The following is a 25988-nucleotide window of genomic DNA, read 5'->3' as shown; positions in this document are numbered from 1 at the left end:
TATAAAGTCAAAATATATAATACATATTATAAAGTCAAAATATATAACATATTATATATATATATATATGTGTGTGCCTGATATATATATATATATTGCAATTATAGATTATTTCCTAAAACCAGTTGTGGGTAAATAACACAATATTGGATTCTAAACCAAAGATTAAAGTATCTATTGACTCCATATTGGCACAAGTAAATGACTGAATAAATAAACAGGGGAAGATGGACAAATCTCTCATGCAAAAAACCTTCAAATGATGTAGACGAAGAACAGAAAGAGAGCAGTGAGTCCCGATCCTGAAGCCAGGAACACACAGCACGGGCTTCTTTCAAAGAGGATGACAGGCAAAGGGGGAAAGTCCCTCCGTGGTGGAGGGCCCCGAGAAGGCAACCTTGGCCGGGCGATGAAGGTCACACCATGGGCCATGAGGGCACAGCCCTTTGGCCACCATGTAAGCAGATGGGCACGGCACCTCTGTGGGTTTCAGCTCCCGACCCACAACTCCAGTCTAACTGCCACACAAACCCTGATGCAGGGACATTCCACACGATACCTGATCGGTCCTCCTCCAAAACGGTAAGGGTCCCAAAAGACAAGCAAAGGAGGCGAGACGGTCACAGACAAGAGCTGCCCAGCAGCTATAAGGAATAAACGCATTAGACCATGGGATCCTGGCTCAGGCCCACACAAAGGATGAAGACTGAGGCAACTTGGAAGCTGTGTGGACTGTGGTTAGTTAACACTGCACACAGACAGGTTCCTTATTTGTATCAGATGTACGTTAGTAACAGAGGATGCTAAGGAGGAGGGAATCCAGGGTGGGATATGGACAACATGAGATTCCAAGGAGACTGGATGTCCCCTCCAACAATTTGTAAAGCAAAAACTAAACCAGGACTTCCTGGCAGCCCAGTGGTTGGAACTTCCCCTTCCAGTACAGGGAGGGACAGGTTCGATCCCTGGCTGGGAAGCTAAGAGGCCCACCTGGCTTGTGGACAAAAAAAAAAAGAAAATGCAAAATACAAAATAGAAGGAAAATTGCAGCAAATTCAGTAAAGGCTTTAAAGATGGTCCACATTAAAAAAAAAGAAACAACTCTTTATAAAAAAAAAAATAAAACTAGAGTTAAAAGTACAGTCTAAAAGCAGTTTTTTATAATATTGTCTCAAGAATGTAAATCTTACATACTGTGTTCTCAAGGGAGTAATCTGCATACATATAAACTTGAAAGATATTAAAATGTACCTTTCAACTTACATATAACATATTTCTTTTATACTTTAAACTTGAGAAAAAATATCTAAAAATGCAAAGTAGTAGAAAAAACCTTTTAATGAAAAGAAATAAGTAGTTGATTTTTTTTAAAACTTACTAGGTATTACAGAAAAAAGAAAGCCTGGAGTGATTTACAATTCAATAAGTCCCAAATTCGGAAAGAATTAACAAAAGTCCCAGATTTATACCATCTAGCATTATCACAAAGAACTCTCTCACTGGAAGAGACCCTGATGCTGGGAAAGACAGAGGGCGGGAGGAGAAGGGGACGACAGAGGATGAGATGGTGGGATGGCATCACTGACTCAATGGACATGAGTTTGAACAGGCTCCAGGGGTTGGTGATGGACAGGGAGGCCTGGGGTGCTGCAGTCCATGGGGTCGCAAAGAGTCAGACACAACTGAGGGACTGAACTGAACAGAGGATCATCACAGTCCTTTTGAAGGATCTGGCTCTGAGCAGGATACTAAGGGTTAATTCAGGTCGGGACATCCTTCAGTCTCAAAAAGATACATATGATACAATAGACAGATAGACTTGAATAGTCAACTGATGTCTGAGCTACTATAGATGTTCACAGAATTGAACTGCTTCTTTTAAACGGATGAATCTTAAATTAGGCTCCATTTTCATTTTCCCTGTGTTTATTCTCCCCTGTCTCAGAGCCACAGATTTAAAGCTTCAGAGACTTAAAACCGCTCTTGGCAAAGAACGTGTAGGAAGGAATAGCCTTAGAAGGATATTTGTCACTTTCATTTATTACGTGTACCCTGGCGGCTCAGTGGTAAGGAATCCGCCTGCAGTGCAGGAGAGCCAAGTTCGATCCCTGGGTGGGGAAGATCCGCCGCGGGAGGGCATGGCAACCCACTCCTGTATTCTTACCTGGGAAATCCCATGGACAGAGAAGCCTGACGGGCTGCAGCCCAAGGGGTCGCAGAGTTGGCCATGACTGAGGGACCAACGCTTTCAGTTGCACTTCCTGCATCCACTGATAGAACTAATTACTGAGACAGATTCCAACATTCAGCTCTTGTTTATAATCAGAGATAAAAGCATCATATGCACACATTCCCATCTGGGTCTCTACCACGTGTGCATACCTTTTAAGCTTCACAATCTCCCATTTCCCCCTGACTAATGCCATCAATGTTAAAACCAAGCTGAAGCTCTCCTGTGATGGAAAGCTCTTAACAAGACTTGAAAGTGAAAGTCGCTCAGTCGTGTCCGACTCTTTGCGACCTCATGGATTATACAGTGTATGGAATCCTCCAGGCCAGAATACTAGAGTGGGCAGCCTTGCCCTTCTCCAGGGGATCTTCCCAATGCAATGATCAAACCCAGGTCTCCCACGCTGCAGGCAGATTCTTTACCAGTGTATGGAATTCTCCAGGCCAGAATACTAGAGTGGGCAGCCTTGCCCTTCTCCAGGAGCTCTTCCCAATGCAAGGATCGAACCCAGGTCCCCCAAGTTGCAGGAGGATTCTTGACCAGCTGGGCCTCCAGGGAAGCTGTAGCAGCTGTAAAGTCTCTTCCTATACAGCTGGCAAGGGCTTCCCAGGGGGCGATAGTGGCCAAAGCAGGAGATGGATTCAACCCAAGGTCAGGAAGATCCCCTGGAGAAGGGAATGACAACCCACTCCCCGGTTCTTGCCTGGAAAATCCCATTGACAGAGGGGCCTGGTGGGCTACAGTCCATGGGGTCACAGAGAGTCAGATATGACAAAATAGCAAAAGCAACCCAGCTGGCCAAAACACAACACACACCATCTCTCCCTGCAACATCTGATAAGCTTCTCTACAGCCTTAAGTAGAATTTTTTCTCTTCATTACTGACATTTCTTCCTTGTTACTGTCGTTATCAGAGTCAGGGAAACAAAAAATCACATCAGAGAACATTTTCCTTCACACAGGCAAATATTAAAATGAAGGTACCCCGGTACCGTGGTCGGTGGTGACTGTAGGTATAAAACTTATCTGTGAGGCTGTGAACCATTTCTACCTACAAGGAAGTTCAGTAAACCTCCTTGCCCATTTTCTAACGTCTGCTGAGACAGTTCAGTCACTTAAGTCATGTCTAAGTCTTGCGACCCCATGGACTGTAGCCCACCAGGCTCCTCTGTGCATGGGATTTCACGGGCAAGAATACTGGAGCAGGTTGCCATTTCTTTTTAAACATCTCCGTTCTCAGAAAGCATCACTTTCATCCCGCAAACCATCCAAAGCCTGTGGAGGACCAGCGACACGAAAGGTTCTCTCTCTCATTCAATCCAGAGAACCAATCCCTGACAGATATTGACACCAGTCACCGCGAACTCGATTCTTGCCATCAATAAGCTAGTTTTAAAGATCAACCCATCTCCTTAAGTGGGTCTTCATCTCTAAGTGGCTTTTGGGAAGAGAAGAAAAGAAAAATATTGATCCTGTGATGAAAGAGGTGTGCTCTTTAACCAGGGAGTGGCTGAGAGAATCATTTTATAATTCAGATCAGGAATTCCAGAACACACTGATCGCTCAGAGGGGAGGAGGAACTGAGAGGAGAAGAGATGAATTTTACATGATGGCCTAGCACGAAGCAGAACAAACTCGCATCCCGTCTTGAGCATGTCGAAAAGCAAGTATTCTGTTATTCTACGACATCTGGAAAGTAAAATGAAGGTATATAATCGAACAGAAAGAGACTCATCGACTCAGAGGACAAAACTGGCGGTTGCCACTGAGCAGGAGGGAAAAGATGCTGAAAGTACAGACTGCTACGTGTAAAATCAATGAGACACAACGATGTATAATGCAACGCCGAAGAAGCGATGCTTTCAAATGGTCGTGTTGGAGAAGACTCTTGAGAGTCCCTTGGACTGCAAGGAGATCCAACCAGTCCATCCTAAGGGAAATCAGTCCGGGTGTTCATTGGAAGGACTGATGCTGAAGCTGAAACTCCAATCCATTGGCCATCTGATTCAAAGAGGTGACTCACTGAAAAGACCCTGATGCTGGGAAAGATTGAAGGTGGGAGGAAAAGGGGACGACAGAGGATGAGATGGTTGGATGGCATCACCGATTCGATGGACAGGAGTTTGAGCCAACTCATGAATGACAGGGAAGGTTGGCGTGCTGCAGTCCATGGGGTGGCAAAGAGTCGGACTCAACTGTGCAACTGAACAACATTATACGACATAGAGAATATGGCCAATATTTTATAACATTAAATCAAGCATAAACTACAAAATACCAAATCATTACATTGTACATCTGAAACTTATATAACATTGTAACTCAACTATACTTCAATACAAAATAAGTACGTAAGTAACCAGTCAGGCACGAAGCTTCCTAGCCTTTCCCCTCCCCTACCTGCCTTGAGCCTGCCCACATTAGGTTTCGGATCCATCCTTCCGGAAGGCTCCCTCCAGCTCCTGCTATACCCCCTTGCTGGGCACCTGACCAGGACACAGACCTCTTTCCATCGCCTGTCATGCCATGGTCTCATCAACCCTGTCTACTAACGGTCTGTTCCACGCTCTCTGTGCCAGCCCCTCCACAGCCTTGCTCTCAGGGACAGATGTGAGAAAGCACACACAATCAGAAGAATACCCCTCCAAAGGTCCCAGCAGCCCAGCCTCCTGCTTCTCAACCAAGAGTCCCCGTCACCCCGAGCGTCTCAGGCAGGCATGGAAAGGTCCCGTCTTTGTGAGCTCCCGACTCCATGGGACCATCCAGCCCACTGAACTCACTGACATCATGCTGCAGCTCTTTCATCCTGTATCTTTTATTTTTCCCTTTGGCTGGACCACACAACACGTGGGATCTCAGCAGGCATGGAAGTCTCAGCCCCTGCAGTGGAAATGCTGGACCACAGGACCATCACTCAAGTGGAAGTGCTGGACCATCACGCAAGTCTCCCATCCTGTATCTTCAACCTCTCTCTTCAGTTCATCCCACAAACCTGCTCTAACCTTCTGCACCTGGAAGAACCCTGCACTTTTCACACCCTTCCCGCCTCCAACCCACAGTTACAGACGGCCCCACCCATGTGCCGCTATTTACACAGCACAATTCCTTGAGCGGAGTCTCTTCCGTTGGTATTCTTGACTCTTTGGAGGCCTCTTCAAAGCAGCTTTAGCCCCAACAAAGCAAGGTCATCATGACCTTCAAGCAACGGTCACAGTGGTCAGTCACCTGTGATCTCTGGATCATTACTCTCAAGTGCTGCGTTTAGCACAGTCAATTCCTAATTCTGTTTTTTCCCTCTGAAACACTGCATACATTGCGTGCCTGCTGCAACACATCTCCTGTTTAGTCTCCATCAAGAGCCACTGGCTGGTTCCTTGCAGCATGGAGCCAGAGGTTTGAGCGTGGACACTGACAGCTTGCAGTGAACACTGATGGACTCATGATCTCTAGAAGAAGATTTAGCTTCAGGACAAACCAGGTACCACTCCAGAGCTTTTGTGTAGCAGAGTTTTATTAAAGTATAAAAAGGGACAGACAAAGCTTCTGACATCAACATCAGAAGAGGGACAGAGAGTACCCCGTTGCTAAGGAGCTATATACTTTTTAAATTGGTTATTACAATATATGAAAAGAATGTCTCAACGTTGTAAAGATCTTACTAGAATCACTCCCACCATTTATAGTTTAAGATGAGAGGATTAGTAGCACTAACAATAGAAAGATCTTACCAGGCCCACTCCCATAATATACATTCTAAGATGACAGGATTAGTCAGAAGGTTCTCAAGAAGGAGAAACTGTCCTCAAGCACATATCTTGCTGTTACCTAATCCTTAGTACAGAGGTGAAACTGAGTTGGCTTGTTCTGTAATTACCAGCTTAAAGAAAACAATGTTTTATGTGACTAAGACTAGAAAGAAAGTGAAAGTCACTCAGTCGGGTCCAACTCTTTGCCACCCCATGGACTGTATGGGATTCTCCAGGTCAGGATACTGGAGTGTGTAGCCTTTGTCTTCTCCGGGGGATCTTCCCAATCCAGGGATCGAACCCAGGTCTTCTGCATTGCAGGTGAATTATTAACCAGCTGAGCCACAAGGGAAGTGACTAAGACTAAGGAATGTTAGAAAAAACCTTTGTCCTTTCCTTCTCCTTGAGGATTCCAGACCCCTTATCTCCTCCTCAAGAACTCCAGACCCCTCTCTCTCCTCCTCAGGGACTCCGGACGTTTTATCAACCTGCCTAGAAATTGACTCTAAGCAGCTCAACTAGAATCAACTCATGTTGACTCTCTCAACATGACATATCCCACATTGGAGCAGAAGCTTGAAGGACGACTGCCAATTTTCCCAGTGTGGTCAGCCTGGTCTCCTGAGCCACCTTGGCTTGCATTCTAGAATGAGGATGATGTGGCAGGAAAGCAAGGCAGAAACCAACTCACCATGGGAAGGAAGAGAAACCACTCATGTTGCAAATAATTGGCATGATGGATTACAGAAGTTTTACTCCTTCTATGTCTCTCTCTTCCTCTCCTTCTTTCCTTCCCTTCCTCCTTATTTTTCAGCACCTGCTTCTCTACATACACTCATTTCTCCCGAAACTCTGACTCAGCCTAATAACTTCAAAACACCTCTAATTTCTGAGGTCTCCTGAATGGGCCTCTGCAGGCCACACTCTCCATTTCCAGCCAACACTCCAATCCACAGCTACCAATCTAACATTTAGCATCCTGCCAATGAAAGGGACTCTGGCGCGATCCCTGAGTTGGGAAGATCCCCTGGAGGAGGAAATGGCAACCCACTCCAGTATCCTTGCCTGGAGAAACCCATGGACAGAGGAGCCTGGTGGGCTGCAGTCCATGGGGGTCACAAAGAGTCAGACATGACTAAGAAATGAAACAAGAAAACAAGAGCCCACTGTGTAGCTCCGTCTCAATAAAGAGGAGCTTCCCAAAGTCAATTCGGGTCTTCGAGACAGTCAACAGGTCACAAAGTGCAGGACATGTGGAGGTGTCCTGAGAAACACACAGCTGCTCCATGTTCTAAGAGGACCACTGGCAATCCCAAAGTTCCAGAATGCCAGAGCTTGGCTGGCTCACAGGTTAAGAATATAGGATGGAGATGCGGCCAGATATTGTGAGAGACTCCTCGCAGAGCCAGCATCAGTTATTTTAAGAGGTCTGGAAACTGCTTCTTCTGATCGACGGATGGAAAAAGCGTCACGCCAGAAGCAGTTGAGTCACAGAACTTTCCACACCATCTTCTCAATGAGCCACCTCGATTCCTTTCTCTGTTTCTGTGACCCAACTCTTTATCTCATCTGAGATCACTACAAAAATTGAGAAGGGCTTGGAGAGTTATAACCAACCTAGACAGCATATTAAAAAGCAGAGACATTGCTTTGCCAACAAAGGTCCGTCTGGTCAAGGCTATGGTTTTTTCAGTAGTTATATATGGATGTGAGAGTTGGACTATACAGAAAGCTGAGCGCTGAAGAATTGATGCTTTTGAACTGTGGTGTGGGAGAAGACTCTTGAGAGTCCCTTGGACTTCAAGGAGATCCAACCAGTCCATCCTACAGGAAATCAGCCCTGGGTGTTCACTGGGAGGACTGATGTTAAAGTTGAAACTCCAATCCTTTGGCCATCTGACGCGAACAGCTGACTCATTGGAAATGACCCTGATGCTGGGAAAGCAAGAGGAGAAGGGGACCCCAGAGGATGAGATGGTTGGATGGCATCATCAACTCAATGGACCTGAGTCTGAGTAAACTGCAGGAGTTGGTGATGGACGGGGAGGCCTGGCATGCTGCAGTCCGAGGGGTTGCAGAGTCGGACACGACTGAGTGACTGAACTGAACTGGAGAGATAAACAGTAGCTGTGTCCCGTCGTGATAAGATAGGAGTGTCCTCGAATCTGAACCGCCCAGGTGAGAAAGATGAGTGAGCTTTCAGACTGAGTGTCCACATTTCCCTCACTGGGTAGAGTGTCCAAGGTCACTCTGCTCACTGCAAGGAAGAGCAATGAATCCCAGACGAGGTGGTGGAACCAGGAAGGGCCTTGATTCTGGAGGCTGTGTTTGTGTGTTACTGGCTCAGATGCCTACTGTATTTTGAAAGCAAAGCCTTCGCCATTTTCTCAACATTCTTTACTAATCACGTTTAGATTTGGTTCTTGTGCTTAGTTATTTTAGAATCCAGATTCAGACTGCAAGACAATCGGATTTCAACATTCTAATTAAAAGAAGAATGGGCTTCCCAGGCGGCACAAGCGGTCAAGAACCCACCTGCCAGTGCAGTCAATGTAAGAAACTTGGGTTTGATCCCTGGGTCCGGAAGATCCCCTGGAGGAGGGCACGGCAATCCGCTCCAGTATTCTTGCCTGGAGAATCCCATGGACAGAGGAGCCTGCGGGGCTACACCCCATAGGATCATACAAAGAGTCGGACACAACTGAAAAGACTTAGGGACAGCACAATAAAAAAGAAAGTCGTGTCCAACTCTCTGCAACCCCATGGACGGTAGCCCACCAGGCTCCTCTGTCTATGGGATTCTCCAAGCAAGAATACTGGAGTGGGTTGGCGTTCCTTTCTCCAGGGGGTCTTCCTGACCCAGGGATCGAACCTGCATCTCCAGAATCCCCTCAAACTGGCAGGTGGGTTCTTTACCACTGAGCCACCTTGGAACTCCCATTCTGGAGGGACTCTGAATAACCATCTTGTAGTGGGCTGGTTGCCAGGTTCGCTATGGATCTGACAGGAGCGGGTGGGGTGAAGAAGTAAAAAGACTATTCAGTTCTTGCGAATGTCCCCCAGGATGGCCAGCCTCAGGCAGGGGGATGCTTAGTCTTGCTTTCTAGTCTTTCACAAGTGGGTGGCTAAGTTTGTCTCCCTGAGGCAGGCCATTATATTTACATAATAACGTATCTATCACATTAACAATGGCCTGCAATAACAAAAGCAGCAAGATGTGGGGGTTACAGTCACAGGAGCAGACCTACCTTTTGCTGTTCTTCAGTAGCTAAGGCAAACCTGACTCTTTGCCACCCCATGGACTGCAGCTCGCCAGGCCTCCCTGTCCATCACCAACTCCCAGAGTTTGCTCAAAGCCATGTCCATTGAGTGCGTGATGCCATCCAACCATCTCATCCTCTGTCGTCCCCTTCTCCTCCCGCCTTCAATCTTTCCCAGCATCAGGGTCTTTTCCAACGAGTTAGTCCTTCACATCAGGTGGCCGACGTATTGCAGCTTCAGCATCAATCCTTCCAATGAACACCCAGGACTGATCTCCTTTAGGATGGACTGGTTGGATCTCCTTGTTGTCCAAGGGATGCTCAAGAGTCTTCTCCAACATCACATTCAGCATAAATTCACAGTTAACCCTTCCTGGTTACCAGGGGATCATGGTGTTTCCTATCACCAGGATTCTGAATCAGGGGCTTCACGGTACAGATCTGGGAAAACTCAAGGTGCCTGGGTTCTTGTGAACTCCACAGAGGTCTGGCTTCCCACTGGAGGCATAACCCAGCAGGAACCCTGTGAGGCCTTCCCAGAATTCAGCCCCACCATGGTCCTCACCCTGCCTTGCTTCTGTACGAAAACTTTAGTCCAAGGATGCATTTAATCACGCATGTGAGGAAATGCAGAAGGAAAGGAAAATAGTCAAGCAAGACAACAATAATAATACTTTAGCCATTACACAAAGTCAAGGGCCTTCAGCTCCTCCTCACAGGATAGAGTGGCTTCTCGGTAACACTAGCGGTAAAGAACCCACCTGCCAATTCAGGAGACATAAGAGACGCAGGTTCAATCCCTGGGTCGGGAAGATCCCCTGGAGGAGGGCACGGCAACCCACTCAGTATTCTTGCCTGGAGAATCCCATGGACAGAGGAGCCTGGAGGGCTACAGCCCATGGGATCGCAAAGAGTCAGACACGACTGAAGCAACTTAGCACACACACAGTCAAGGGCTACAGATAATATTCTGAGCCAAGCCTTTGAGCTGTTTAGCATTTATTAAAAGCCCACCAGGTGGGATAAATTAAGTTCATGCTGCCCACAAGCAGGGAGACTGCAGAGCAGTTGGACACGAAAGTTGTTGATGCTGACTTGCAGTTACTTCATCACCATCCCATCAGAAGGATGTCTGTGAGCTGACCACGCCCTGCTTCTTGAACGTTACAAGACTCCTTTCTATCTCATCCAAGCAGAACACACAATCTTGAGGGCATCTGCCCACGGTGGCTGCCCTCTGCCTGGCAATGCTAGAAAGCTAGCTGTTTCTACTTCACCCACAACTCTGAGAATGCAGCACCTGTACACAGAGGACGAATTTCAGCAAAAGTGTATTTACAACTCAACCTTGTAGATTTCTTGGAGAAGAGCCTGCCTGTGGAGGGGAGACGGGACAAGAGGGAAAAGGGCATAAAGACTTTGGTTGAGGAGCCAGAAAATTCTACAGCCCCTTTAAGGGAGATCCACAGCCCCTTCCAATATGCCCAGAAGCATCAAGCTGAAAGCAGGGTTTCTGAGCAGAAAATGGACGTAAGTGACCTGTCAGGGTTATCTGCTGGCTCCAAGGAAACACAGCAAGTCACCCACATAGGAACCTTCAAGTTGCAAACCATCAGAGAGGCGAACGTGTGTGTTCGCATGTCCAATCCGGGAACGTAGCTCACGTGTCTTGCATACATTGTCATAAGTCTCGTTAACGAGCGGTTGTGCGTTACTGGATAGAATACAGGAATACAGGATCTTTATTTCAAGCGTTGAAGCAGTTTAAGTACAGAGGCAACCGTGTTCGTTGGGAACCTAGGCTAACTTTGTTGGGACTTTTCAACAACTCTGACGTAATAACAGACTCTCTGAAGTAAACAGATTCGTATGTAGGGGACTTACTGATCCTGATCAACTCAGGATCAGTTAGGAAACAGGAACAGATAAGACAGATGGAATCCAACAAATACGACAGATAGAATCGTCTGTTTATCAGAACGATGGATGACTGGAGTAAACATTAGGCTTCACTCTAAGGATATTATTAACTATCCTCCCCCAGTGGAAGGCAACAGACACAGAACAGGTTTGAAGGGGGTCGCAAGAGTTGCTGGGCAAGAGAAATAGGATGGTGGAGCTGCCAAATTCAAAGAACCAGCTAAAGTGAAAATTTTCAACCAACAAAGACAATGTGTATGCCAAAAGATGAAGTCATTTTCCCAGAAGGATCTGGAATGGAGGAATGGGAAAAAGAAATGCCCTCCATCCCAAGATATGGAAGAGAAAGGCTGAATATGTATGTTATCTCAGAGGGGGACCATCAAAAGACAACCCAGGTTAAAAGGCTGAGAGTGAAAGTTGCTCAGTCGTGTCCAACTCTTTGCGACGCCATGGACTCTACAGTCCATGGGATTCTCCAGGCAAGAAGACTGGAGTGGGTAGCCTTTCTCTTCTCCAGGGCATCTTCCCAACCCAGGGATCAAACCAGGGTCTCCTGCATTGCAGGCGGGTTCTTTACCAGTTGAGCCACCAGGGAAACCCAAGAAGACTGGAGTGGGTAGCCTATCCCTTCTCCAGCGGATCTTCCTGAATCAGGAATGAAATCCGGATCTCCTGTACTGCAGGCACATTCTTTACCAGCCCAAAAAGGTTGAGAGGCATTCTATTCAAGGACACTCAAGTGCACCCTTTTTAAATGATTACTGTTCTTGTTGAGTCGCTCAGTTGTGTCCGACTCTTTGCGACCCCATGGACTGTAGCCCACCAGGCTCCTCTGTCCATGGGATTCTCCAGGCGAGAATACTAGAGTGGGTTGCCATTTCCCCCTCCGGGAGATCTTCCCGACCCAGCGTCTCCTGTATTGGAAGGAAGGTTCTTAATCATTGAGCCAATAGCAAAGCCTCTTTTGAAATGATTAAAATGACAAACCTTATGTTACATGAATTTTATCTCAATAAAGAAAAAAAAAAAACTGGAAAAAAAAGGAGGGGGGGAGGAGAGGGGGATAGAAGAATGTCTGAGACTGTCCAAGCAGTAAAGAAAAATGTATGCTTAGCACGGAAAATTCACAAGTTAAAGAACAAGCTTATTTTAAAAACCAAACCAAAAAATCAATTTCTGGACCAAATACTATGATTTTTAGGAACATTAAGAACACACAGAATACTTTTCAAGCTTCCAGTGAGAAAAAAAGAGCAAATGAAACCAAATCATTGTAATCAGAGGTTTTCACAGCAAGTCGATATAGAAAAAGCAACACAGTACATATGTGGAGTATTATTTTCAACAAGTTAAAGGGAAGGGAAGGAAGTGTGGCACTTTATATACAGTGAATCTATCTGTTAAATGAAAAGGAAAACCAAATTTGCAAGTCTTATAAAATTGACTGCATTGAGCCCTCGGGGAAAATACTCTTTGAATGATTTCGTTCTGCCAAGAAAGACACAGGACTAGAAGAAAGCGATACAACCGAAGTAAGCTTACGGCATTAGCAGTCTCAGAAAACAGTCATTTAGAGCGCACGTTCCCTTACCATCCAGCACGGTAGGGGACGGTGGGGGTGAGAAGAGAGGCAGGCAAAAAGTGTACTAGTCCTTATCCCGATCTCCAACTATCAAAAAACATTTAATTGATAATATTAAGAACAGATATGCATCTTACTGCAAAATGTAATTACAGATGCTAACATTCAGGCGGTTACAGGAAACCTTGACGAATCCATCCTATAGGAAGACGGAAGAAAACAAACCCCAGGAAAAGACAATATGACAAAGAAAACAGCGATAATAACTCAGAGTTCGACAATTTCACTTCAAAAAAAATGCAAAGTAAATAAAAACCAAGTAAGCATGGCAAACAGACTACACCGAAATTGTAACATGAATTATAGGGGCTTCCCTGATAGCTCAGTTGGTAAAGAATCCACCTGCAATGCAGGAGACACAGGTTCGATTCCAGGGTCGGGAAGATCCCTTGGAGAAGCGATGGGTTACCCATTCCAATATTCTCAGGCTTCCCTGCTGGCTCAGCTGGACAAGAATCTGCCTGCAGTGTGGGTGTGATCCCTGGGTTGGGAAGATCCCCTCGAGAAGGGAAAGGCTACCAACTCCGGTATTCTGGCCAGGAGAATTCCACGGACTGTTAGTCCATGGGGAAGCAAAGAATCAGTCACGACTGAGCGACTCTCACTTAGACTGTGATAGAAATGTAACTGCAGAAATACAAGTGGGAGAAAAGGATATATTAGAACCACAAATAGTTTTATCAATATGCTGTTGACAGTAGATATATTTAAAACTCAAGGCTAAGTAAACTTGACATAGAACAGACTAAAAAGATAAAGCAGAATATAAACTGACTGACAACATTTCTGGGATGCGAATGTAATCTCAGATGAAAAATCATAAACATCACGATGATTTACTAAACTCTGGGAAAGGAGGAAAAGAGAGCAAAGATGTAACAGACATATTTATGTAACTGCTTCATAACAAAGCCGCAAGGTGTGTAAAAAAAGTAATATATATATATTGTACATTTATATGAAGAACATGTAAAGCATCCTATTAAACAGTAACACATATGTATTATTTAGAAATATATTTATAGTATGATAATAATTGCAGTTATAATTATATATTTAGATATGCAATCTGTAATCTATTTATACATTCAATAATATTCAGTTAGTCAAAAAAATAATCTGGGTTTTTCTGCAATATGGTATAGAAAAAAAAGAATAAACTTTTTGACCAACCCAATATATATATAATTCACTTTTATAAGTTTTACATTTAATATTATATATTATACAATGTCACCTTCCCTGATGGCTCAGAGGGTAAAGAATTTGCCTACAATGCAAGTGACCTGGGTGAGATCCCTGGGTCAGGAAGATCCTTGGCAGAAGGAAATGGCAACCCGCTCCAGTATTCCTGCCTAGAGAATCCCATGGACAGAGGACCCTGGCATTTTACCAACCACAGGGTTGCAAAGAGTTAGAAATGACTGAGAAACTTTCACTTTCCCTGTATAACAGATAATGTTATTATATATTAATATACAATGTTAACCTGTTAACATTTAAGATGAAAGAAATGTAAGTAAAAATATGATAAATTAAAATAGCATCTTCTAGGAACTGATCAAATTAGGAGATAAAATGTGATCTGACAGCTATACATGGAAATCTATGCCCCTCAAAATACACGTTTGTAAGTGTGCATATGCAGAAACAGAGGTGTGTGTGTCTGTGTGTGTGTGTGTGTGTGTCTGTGAGTGTGTGTGTGTGTGAGTGTGTGTGTGTGTGTGTGCGTGTGCGTGTGTACAGCTTTCAAGCACACACAGAATATTGACAAAATGTTCCAATCGCAAGCGGTACTTTAAAGAAGCATCATCATAAGCCAATATATTCTTTGATACATAATTCATTAGAATTATAACTCAATACTTTACAACATCCCATAGGAAATGACAACCCACTCCAATATTCTTGCCTGGGAAATCTCACGGACAGAGAATTCTGGTAGAGTATAGTCCATGGGGTCACAAAGAATTGGACACGACTGAGCAACCGAGTGCATACAAAAGGTGTTAGGACATTGGATCTGTCTGAGAATATACTTTAAAGCTAGAGTAAAAGATACAATATACTTGAAATTCAATGATAACTAAGGCATCACATGGACAAATTCGACAGATCCAAAGAAAATGCTTTCAGAGATAATTAAAACTTTGAAATACATTTACAAGATAACAAGAAAGATTGGAAATAAATGAGCCAGAGAAACAAACAGAAAACCTAGAATAAAAGAAACAGAATAAATGCAAGTAAATAGCAAAATAATGTCTGATAGCGACAAGAGTAGAAATCTGTGAAACAGGGAACAGGCAAACAGTTGAGATAATTAGCAACATGAAATCTAATTTACTGAAAAGCTTAGTCATGTAAGCAAACATCCGGTAAGACGGTTGAAGCGAGATCAAAACGTGATGAACGGAAAGGAACAAAGGTGGATTTCATTGGAAGTAATCCTATATATGTTGCAGGGGAAAAGCCAATTCTAACTGCAAGTTGGAAACTGTTTGTCTGACTTGCTTTTCCTTGCTTTTGTTATTATCATCATACTCAGCGGTTGCCTGGAAGACCTGCTCCTCTGCTGGACTATAAACTAAAGAGCCTTTTTGTTTAGCTCAAGGAGAGAGGGTTCGTCCCTGCCCACCTGTGGGTAAGAGAGATTAACACACCCCTCCCAAGGTTGTATATTCTCCTGGAGATGTCTTGCAAGCCTGAAGACCCTCTCACTTTACTTCCCAACTTTCTCTACCTCTCTGTTCTGCCTTTTGACCTTTGAACCACACTGCTTCTTTCTCTCTGATATATAAAAGAACCTGGCATCCAGACCCCAATCAGATCGTTATTTTGAGGAGCTAGCCAGTGGTCGTCTAGGTCTGCTGGCTCCCCAGTTAAAGCCTCTTCCTTGCCTCAAGACCTCAACTCTGGGATTCACTGGCCTCTAGGGAGGTGAGCAGACCAAGCTTGGACTCAGTAAGTAATTTAAAAAAAATTGAGAAAAAATAGAAAGAAAAGAAAAAACCCTTTTAATGATATAGTCACTGATGCTAAAAAAATTAAATTGAAATAAATATTTGTGAAAAAATAAACATTTCTTGTTCAGTCACTTGTAAATAAATATTTGAGAAAAAATAAGAAAAGTTTGTCGTTGTTCAGTTGCTTAGTCACGTCCGACTCTTTTGCGACCCCATGGACTGCAGCCCACCAGGCCTCCCTGTCCATCACCATCTTAAACACCAATGAAGGCAGGAGGAGAAGGGGACGACAGAGGATGAGATGGTTGGATGGCATCACCGACTCAATGGACATGAGTTGGAGCAAGCTGCGGGAGTTGGTGATGGACAGGGAGGCCTGGCGTGCTGCAGTCCACATCATAGCAAAGAGTCGGACACGACTGAGTGACTCAACTGAACTGAAACTAACTAAAGACTTTATAAATAAAAACGAATTCCCACATAAAACTCTCCAATCAAGATAACTTTCAGGCAACTGCTAATGATCCTCTGTGTTGACATTTGTTCAGAAAAGATAAAATGAAAGGAAGCAGCCAAAATATTTTTCTAAGAGTAACTTTAACTTGCAACTTCCCTGGTGGCTCAGAGGTAATGAGTCTGCCTGCAAGGCATGAGACCCGGGTTCGACCCCTCAATCAGGAAGATCCCTTAGAAAAGGGAATGACAACCCATCCCAGTATTCTTGCCTGGGGAATCTCAGGGACGGAGGAGCCTGGTGGGCTACAGTCCATGGGGTCGCAAAATACTCAAACTGGACTCAGTGACAAAACAGCAAGAAAAAGTTTTTTTCATTCACCAAAAGTAGATCAAATTCAATTTTAAATCAAATTCACTGATGGAGGTACTGGTGCAGATATCCTAAGGGAAACACTGACAAACCAGACTTAATAGAGCACTCACAATTTTTCAAAAGTTCACATCATGTTCAACATGGGGCTGTTTTCAAAATACGTTAATAGGAAAAAACAAATCATTAAACCAGGTGAAGAGAAAAAATAGAAAGATGTCATGCAATCAGCTGTAGACATGCCAAGACTTTTACTTTATTTTTTTTTTACAACATTCAAAATTCCTATTTATAGTTTAGAAAAAAATTCTATTAATAACTTACTAAAACATTCCAAATTGCAGGTAATTTCTTTTATCTGGTAATAGCCATTTGTGAAAAGAAAAAAAACAACCCTCTAGTCAACATCACACTTTTAAAAATCTATTTATTATGTATTTATTTTTATATTTGGCTGCACTGGGTCTTTGCTGCTGTGTGTGGACTTTCTCTACAAAAAACGAGCAGAGTGTGGAGTGGAGGCCCCTATGCAGTCCTGATGCTCTGGCTTCTCAATGCAGTGGCTTGCCTTGCTGTGGAGCACAGACTTGAGGCTAAATGAGCTTCCTTAGCCGCAAGCACTTTAATTGGTGAGCACTCAAAAGAGTAGACGACTCAGAAAGATCGCTCAATATATATTCATAACGTATCAAGAGTCAAGATATCATTTTGTATCAGAAGCAGGAAGTGACATAGGAAATAAGATAACATGTACCCCCCAAATAAGTGACCTTTGATATCATTTTAACACAGTTAAGAACTCAGTAACTGCTGAACTCTACCAATTTATGCATGGGGGCTTCAAGAATTTGGAAAAGTATCTGTTTTTCTTTAAGACAAAAAAAAAAATCCTTCAATTTAATACAGCTTTCAACAAAGCCAGCAGAATGTTACAGATTTTGACACACTGATTCTCCACTGTATGGGGAAGAATAAACACTTACAAAGAAGGAAGGGAATGGGTGAAGAAGAAAAACACAGATTATTTGCTCTGTTTGATTCCTAGTTTAGTTTACTTCTCTGGTGGCTTAGACAGTAAAGAATCGGCCTGCAATGCAGGAGACCCTAGTTTGATCCCTGGGTTGGGAAGATCCCCTGGAGAAGGGAATGGCAACCCGCTCCAGGATTCTTGCCTGGAGAGTCCCATGGACAGACGAGCCTGGTGGGCTACAGTCCACGGGGTCACACAGAGCCAGACAGGACTGAATCAATAGAAGACACACACACACACACACACACACACACACACATTTTCCAATATACCCCTCTACGTGCTCCATCTTGCCCTACCTGGACCCCAGGTGACATTACAAATCACTGGCTAAAGACACATTGTTTATCTTCAATCTTGAAAACATTTGTTCACCATTTGGAGGAAAATAACATCAGATCCCTACCTCACACCATACGTACAAATAAAATCCGCATAGATAAAAACGCAGGGATGAACTCCAGCGTTCCCAAAATGCTATGTAAGAGAAACATTTCATGACCTTGAAATAGACTAGTATTTCTTCAATGTCCTTCACAAAAGGATTTAAGGGAGGATAAAAAAAAAGTGTTGAGGAATTATGGATAAATGAAAACTATTCTTTTTTTTTTTTTTTTTTTTTACTTCAGACATGGTGGTAACGATGGCAGGGAATTGGGAGAAGACGCTTGAAATGTTTAAAATAAAAAAAAATTATGGCTGATTTTTTTTAAAGCAGAGCATGCTGAGTTGTGTGCCTAGCACCCTATGGCTGGAAAGCCAAGACATGGGGTCCCTAAGGGGGATGTAACCTGAAGGATGAAGGAAGCCAGCGGGATCTTCTATTGACACCACTGTAAATATTCTCAAAATCCACTGTGTCAGTCTGTCATTGGTTTCTATTCTTGTCTTAATAAGAAATAAACCTGAGACGCCCCAGAGTAGATTGTACAAGGCAACTTAAAAACACTGCAGTGCAATGGAAGGAATTGATACGATTAAGATGCTTTTGACGTAACAACACCCTCTGTTTCCGCCATGTCACTAAACATTACCCTATAATGGCTTTTTAATGGCTGATATCCCACGCTTATATTGTATCTCTAATTGCATAACAAATTCTAGACTGTGAAAAATGGTGCGTCCATTTTTTTTTTTCCTTCTTGCCATCTTAAGCGCTCGGCTATGAAAATGCCTTCTACCTGGGTCTTTCTGCACATGTCCAAATTCTTCCTGAGGATAAAACTCCCTTGTCGTGTGATGTGTTCCTAGCATTTGCTGGGCTTTCTCCTGACGAGACTAGGACAACCTGCAAACCCTCCAACATTGTGTGGGTGGGCATTTCACCCCATCCTGCAGCTCGGGGAGTTTTAGGAGAACGAAGAGGAATTGATGCTGGGAAGTACAGCAGCTGCAGAGAACAGTGAAGCCCTCCCTTCAAAGAGAGAGAGAGAGAAAAGACGAGTCTAATATTCAGGCAGAAACGGATCTCAATTTATGGATAATAAGCCTCAGCTATACTTTGAATGCCCCCATCATTAGCAACTTTAAACACTCTTGGAGAGGATATACAGGAATACAGTCCTGTTACTAGACTCCTGCTTGCGGTGGATTTAGAAGGAAAGCAGGTCATCGGATGTAAACGGGGCAGAACAGAGCACTGCAAATCGGAGAAAACCTGCCATTACAGACAGGAGGGAGCTTTGAGGTCACAGTCGGGGAGAAGGCATTCTAGAAACAAGCTTCGCTGAACCCACTGGATTGACGCAGGATTTTGCCTGTCTACATTTATGATCTACATAGACCAGCAGGCTTCCCTAAGTATAATCATCGCTCCAAAATGCTAAATTCACAGATAGCTGAATATTTTCTGGCAAGGTCTTTACCTTGTCCTTTTTTTTTTTTTTTTTTTCAAAATGTCTCCCTTTCCATTAAAAGAGAACAGGTGTCACGCGTAGGAGGTCACATCTTTGCGCTTAAAAGGAGTTTCACTTGCTTCTCAACTCAAACAAAGGCGTGCGAAAAGTCAAGAAATCTGTCTATGGGTGCGCCTCCTGCCAAAAATGTATTTTAATCTTCCATGCCTGTGTGTTCAGCTGTATCCAACTCTTTATGACTCTACGGTCTGTAGCCCACCAGGCTTCTCTGTCCACGGGATTTCCAAGGCAAGAATACTAGAATGGGTTGCCATTTCCTCCTTCAGTAAAATTTCCAAGATTCAATGAAAAGGTCCCCTTCCTCTCTCTCAAAAACAACAAAACAAACAAAAAAGCATAACAAAGTCATTCACAAGCACCCAAGACTGACAATTTTTTTATATATACTAAAATGTCTACAAAAACCTATCTGCAGAAGCAACCCAAGTGGCCATCAATGGATGAATGGATAAAGATGTGGAACATATATATGACAGGATATTACTGAGCCATGAAAAAGAATGCAATAATACCATTTGCAGGAACACAGACGTAGAGATGTTCATACTAACTGAAGCAATTCTTAAAGACAAATACCATATGATATCACTTGTCTGTGGAATCTACAATATGAAAAAACACTGAAATATATTTATAGAACAGAAACAGACTCACCGATGTAGAAAACAAGCAAACGGTTACAAAGGGGAAGGAGGGGAAGAATAAATCAGGAGTCTGGGATTAACAGATACACACGACTATACATAGAACAGAAAACCAGCAAACACGTATTTGTATAGGACAGGGAACTATATCCACTGTCTCATAACAACCTATCATGGAAAGGAATCTGAAAAAAATACACGAACGAATCACTTTGCTGTAGACCTGCAAGTGTGCCGCCGCTGCTGCTAATTCGCTTCAGTCGTAGTCCGACTCTGTGCGACCCCAGAGACAGCAGCCCACCAGGCTCCCCCGTCCCTGGGATTCTCCAGGCAAGAACACTGGAGTGGGTTGCCATTTCCTTCTCCATAATCTACTATGCTTCAATTTGAAAACCTATTTGTCTATCCAATACATGGCTGTCAGTTTCTGTACCAATTGTGCAAAAAAAAAAAAGAAAAAGAAAGAAAGAAAGAAAAAAAAAAAAGGTTTCTCATTCTTAAAACACTCCCTGATGCCAAATTTCTTTCTACAAATGTCCATCTCATCACTGGATTTTCCCTCAGTCCCCCTTATCACAGAGTCATTATATTTTCCCATATGGAAAGCCCACAAGAAACCTTCTGAAATGGAGCGAAGTCCTCAGTGTGAATTCACTACTGTTGTTTTAAAAGGGGCTTACCTTGTGGTTCAGCTGGTAAAGAGTCCGCCTGCAATGTGGGAGACCTGGGTTTGACCCCTGGGTGGGGAAGATCCCCTGGAGAAGGAAATAGCCACCCACTCCAATATTCTGGCCTGGAGAATTCCATGGACTGTATAATCAGTGGGTTCGCAAAGAGTAAAAAGAGGCATCTACAAGGCCCGGGTGTATGTGCTAAGTCACTTCACTGGTTGGCAACTCTTTGTGACCCCATGGACTGTAGCCTGCCAGGCTCCTCTTTCCATGGGATTCTCCAGGAAAGAATACTTGAGTGGGTTGCCACGCGCTTCTCCTGGGGATCTTCCCGACCCAGGGATCGAACCCAAGTCTCCTTCCTCTTCTGCACTAGCTACGGGGTTCCCTAGTGCCAGCACCCCCTGGGGAAGCCCCCACGAAGGCCAGACACTTACACAAAGCAGAGATGTTTTTGCGACTTTATTTTCATTTTTAAGATGTCGTGCTTCAGCGTTTTCCCATTAAACTCTGGCTGCTGGTGGCATTAATTCTCTTTCACGCATCCCACATAAATCACTGCAGCTTCACACTCCTAGCTCTTCTGTAAATCTGGCAACAATGATGTTAATTGTGCGTGAAAAATATATTAAAACTGTAAATCACGGCTATTTTCGAGGAGGATGGGGAAAATGGATCTAAAGTGACAAACCAAACCCTCTTCGCTTTGTCTGTATCTGGCCAGTGGCCATTATATTAAAAGCACAAAATTATAGCCTGTTTTTCATCAATTAGGCCTTATTGTTCATTTCTTGAATCTAATCAGGACCATATAAAATGTACCACAAATCCCAGGATAATGACCACTGGCTAATTTTGTTAATGGTGATGGTGGAACATTCTCTTTGTAGGGTGTGCTCTTTATAGCGTGTTTGCATATGGGGACATTTTTGTCCCAGTTGTATATACAAGGGGCAAAGTATTTCTGGCATTTCATTCTAGCTATCATCACTGCAGCGAGGAAGGACCTCTGAGATAATTGTCTGTGATTTCAGAATTTGTTCTCGTTCAGTCCACCCCACGGACTGCAGGAGGCGAGGCTTGCCTGTCCTTTACCATCTCCTCGAGATGTTGAACTCAAATTCGTGTCCACTGAGTCAGTGATGCGATCAGACCACCTCAGTCTCTGCCGCCCCCTTCTCCTCCTGCCCTCAGTCTTTCTCAGCATCACGGTCTCTAGTCCGACGAGTCAGCTTCTGCTTTATGTTCTATGCAATAGTAACTAGATCATTTCTTCTACCATGAGGGAAGGTTCATCTTTTGTTTCTAAATGCACCTGTGTATCTTCTCTTTCAGGCTTACTACACTAGTATACCATTTGGACAAGAGTGACCAACACAATGTGCATAACCCAACTTGGGAAGCAGAACCAACCACGTAATACCTTGTACCAGCACACGTTTCCATGCCCAAATTAAGCAAATAGTGACGGAGACAAGCGGGCTTCCCTGATAGCTCAGACACTAAACAATCCACTTGCAAATGCAGGAGGCTCGGCATTGACCCCTGGGTTGGGAAGATCCCCTGGAGGAGGGAATGGCAACCCATTCCAGTATTTTTGCCTGGAGAATCCCATGGACAGGGGAGCCTGGCGGGGCTGCAGTCCATGCCGTCACAAAGAGTCAGACACGACTGAGGGAGTGAAAAACAATTGAGACAATGCTGTCCTATTTTCCTTGTATGTGCTACTCTTTCCTCCTCTAAATGCTCCAAGTCTTCTGTTTAAAAAAGTCTTTATTGAATGTCTTACAATATGGCTTCTGTTTTATATTTCAGGATTTTTTTTGTAGGGGGGTGCATATGGGAGCTTAGTTCTCCAAGCAGGGATTGAACCTACACCACCTGAATTGGAAAGTGAAGGCCTATCCAGTGGAGCCCAGAAAAATAAAGTCAGCCACTGTTTCCCCATCTATTTGCCGTTAAGTGATGGGACCAGATGCCATGATCTTCGTTTTCTGAATGTTGAGCTTTAAGCCAACTTTTTCACTCTCCTCTTTCACTTTCATCAAGAGGCTTTTAGCTCCTCTTCACTTTCTGTTATAAGGGTGGTGTCATCTGCATATCTGAGGTTATCAATATTTCTCCCAGCAATCTTGATTCCAGATTGTGTTTCTTCCAGTCCAGCGTTTCTCATGATGTACTCTGCATAGAAGTTAAATAAGCAGGGTGACAATATACAGCCTTGACATACTCCTCTTCCTATTTGGAACCAGTCTCTTGTTCCATGTCCAATTCTAACTGTTGCTTCCTGACCTGAATACAGATTTCTCAGGACGCAGGTCACGTGGTCTGGTATTCCCATCTCTTTCAGAATTTTCCACAGTTTATTGTGATCCACACAGTCAAAGGCTTTGGCACAGTCAATAAAACAGAAATAGACGTTTGTTTTCTGGAACTCGCCTGCTTTTTTAATGATCCAGCGGGTGTTGGCAGTTTGATCTCCAGTTCATCTGCCTTTTCTAAAACCAGCTTGAACACCTGGAAGTTCGTGGTTGACATATTGTTGAAGCCTGGCTTGGAGAATTTTTATATATATACAGCAACTATATATACATGCATATATATACATGCACATATATACATTCATGTATATACAACAACTACAATATTTATGTGTATATATATATATGTGTGTGTGTGTGTATGTATATACTCTGTACACTCAGGGTTTTTGATGTTCCTTGTTCTGCCATGAAGTTACATGAACAATTCTTGCAAACATAACAGACAGGAATGTGGTCCACAAAGAGCTGTGTAAAGTCAGGGTCCTATGCCAAGCTGAGACAGTCACACATTAGTGGTCCAGTCCCCTCCCTGTGGAGAGGACTGCAAATGAAATGGCAGGCACACATTTATACAATCAACTCTCCCTGCACCAGACGTTAACCAAAGCACAAAGGACGCAGAGATCTCTAGAATGTGAAAGAAACAGTGCCCTCTGAAGATTCTGTTGTCATCACTCTGGACCCAACGCACCAGCCCTAGGTTCACGCCTAAAGATTGTGCTTCAACATCTGACCTGTGTTACGGAATCAGATCAAACCAGGCCATCCTAAAGGACATCAACCCTGAATATTTATCGCAAGGACTGCTGCTGAAGCTGAAAATCCAATCCTTTGGCCACCTGATGGGAAGAGCTGACTCGCTGGAAAAGAATATTTTTCCCTGATGCTGGGAAAAGACCGAAGGCAGGAGGAGAAGGGGAGGACAGAGGATGGATGGATGGATGGCATCACCGACTCAATGGACATGACTTTGAGCAAACTCAGGGAGACGGTGAAGGACAGGGAAGGCTTGTGTGCTGCAGTCCACGGGATTGAAAAGAGTTGGTCACAACCTAGCAACTGAACATCAACAAATCATTTAGAACCTAAAGAGGATATTACTGATTGAGTGTGGACGACAGGTGTTAGAGAGGATGGGAGAATGATGGAATGGTTCGGTCATTTGTCCATGGTATGTCACAGCACATCCAGCTACTGATGCCTGAGGCAGGTTCTGAACCCAGGCCTCAGTTCCCAGGTTCCTTCATGGTCAAGGGGTTCTAAGGAGACCCTGTGTATCATCGGTCAAGAGTGGGCCACCGCCCATTTTCCACAGCTCCTACTGGTCGCCTGCCACATTCTTTATCTGCCTACACAGAGATCTGCTGGTTAGACTCCCTTGCTCATGCGCTAGTCACGGAAGGGCCCTGAGTGGCTGTGAAGAGGTACAGGAAGCTGTGCTCCAAAAAGAAGACGCATGGAAAGCTGTCTTCCCTCAGCTCTGGTTACAGCTAACTAGTCCCTGTACCTGAAGTATTATTCATCAGCAAGTCCTTAAACACAATAAACGAAAGCAGCCTACACACTATTTCATTCCATGAAGAGACCATCAATTACCTCTCATTGGGTTTTATTTATCATTTACTTCCCCTATCGTAAATGGAAATTCTTAAGCCTAAATTTTCAGGAGCACTTTTCTAAGATTACTTTGTAAAAACAAGGCCGAGGGACTGATTCAAAAGTGATGGATAGGAGAGGGAGGAAGGAGGGGGGTTCAGGATGGGGAACATGTGTGTATCTTTGGCAGATTCATGCTGATGTATGGCAAAACCAATACAATATTGTAACGTAATTAACCTGCAATTAAAATAAACAAGTTTATATTTTTTAAAAAAAAGATGGACATTTTTCATCCTTTTCACGCATACTGCTATGTTGCTTTTCCAAAAACATGCTTTTTTTCATATACCGATTTACAAAAATGCCTACCAAGAAAAGCCATGAGCACACCATAAAAACCGCAGAAGAGAACATAGGCAAAATAGTTTCCGACATAAATCATAGCCATTTTTCTTACCTCAGTTTCCCAAGGCAAAAGAAGTAAAAGCAAAAGCAAGCCAATGGGACCTAATCAAACTTAAAAGGTTTTGCACGGCAAGGGAAATCACCAACAAAACAGAAAAACAACCTACGGAACAGGAGAAAATATTTGCAAATAATGCAATCCAAAAGGGTTAATATGAGCACTGTACAAATGGCTCAAAAAGTCTATTAAAAAAAAAAAAGTTTGTCTGTTTGTTTTTAAATGGGCAGAAGACCTAAGCAGACATTTTAAAGATGACATCCAGGTGGCCAATAGGCACATGAAAAGATACTCAACATTGTTAATTCCCCGCAGGATCTTCCCAACCCAGAGCCTGAACGCAGATCTCCTGCATGGCAGGAAGACTCTTTACCATCTGCGCCACCAGGGAAGCCCGAATCTATATTAGAGAGATGAACATCAAAAAAGGACAATGAGCCATGACCTCACACTAGTCAGAATGGCCTTCATCGAGACATCCACAAATAAGAAGTGCTGGACAGGGTGTGGAGAAAAGGGAACTGCCTCCAACACCGTTAATGAGAAGGGAAATTGGGTGCACCCACTATTGGGCCTCCCTTGCGGCTCAGCTGGTGAAGAATCTGCCTGCAATGTGCAAGAAACCAGTTCGATTCCTGGATCAGGAAGAGCCACTGGAGAAGAGATAGGCTCCCCACGCCAGTATTCTTGAGCTCCCTTGTGGCTCAGCTGGTGAAGAATCTGCCTGCAATGTGTGAGACCCCAGTTC

General features: G+C 43.8%; 1 protein-coding gene across 1 annotated transcript in view; it reads right to left on the bottom strand.

Annotated features, from left to right (window-relative positions):
• NLGN4X (neuroligin 4 X-linked) overlaps positions 1 to 25988 on the bottom strand; it is a 300908-nt gene that overhangs the window by 251107 nt on the left and 23813 nt on the right. The window lies entirely within an intron of this gene.

The sequence above is a fragment of the Oryx dammah genome, unplaced genomic scaffold (assembly GCF_014754425.2).
Source record: "Oryx dammah isolate SB20612 unplaced genomic scaffold, SCBI_Odam_1.1 HiC_scaffold_23, whole genome shotgun sequence".
Classification (NCBI taxonomy): domain Eukaryota; kingdom Metazoa; phylum Chordata; class Mammalia; order Artiodactyla; family Bovidae; genus Oryx; species Oryx dammah.
This window is presented reverse-complemented; position numbering and strand designations above follow the sequence as displayed.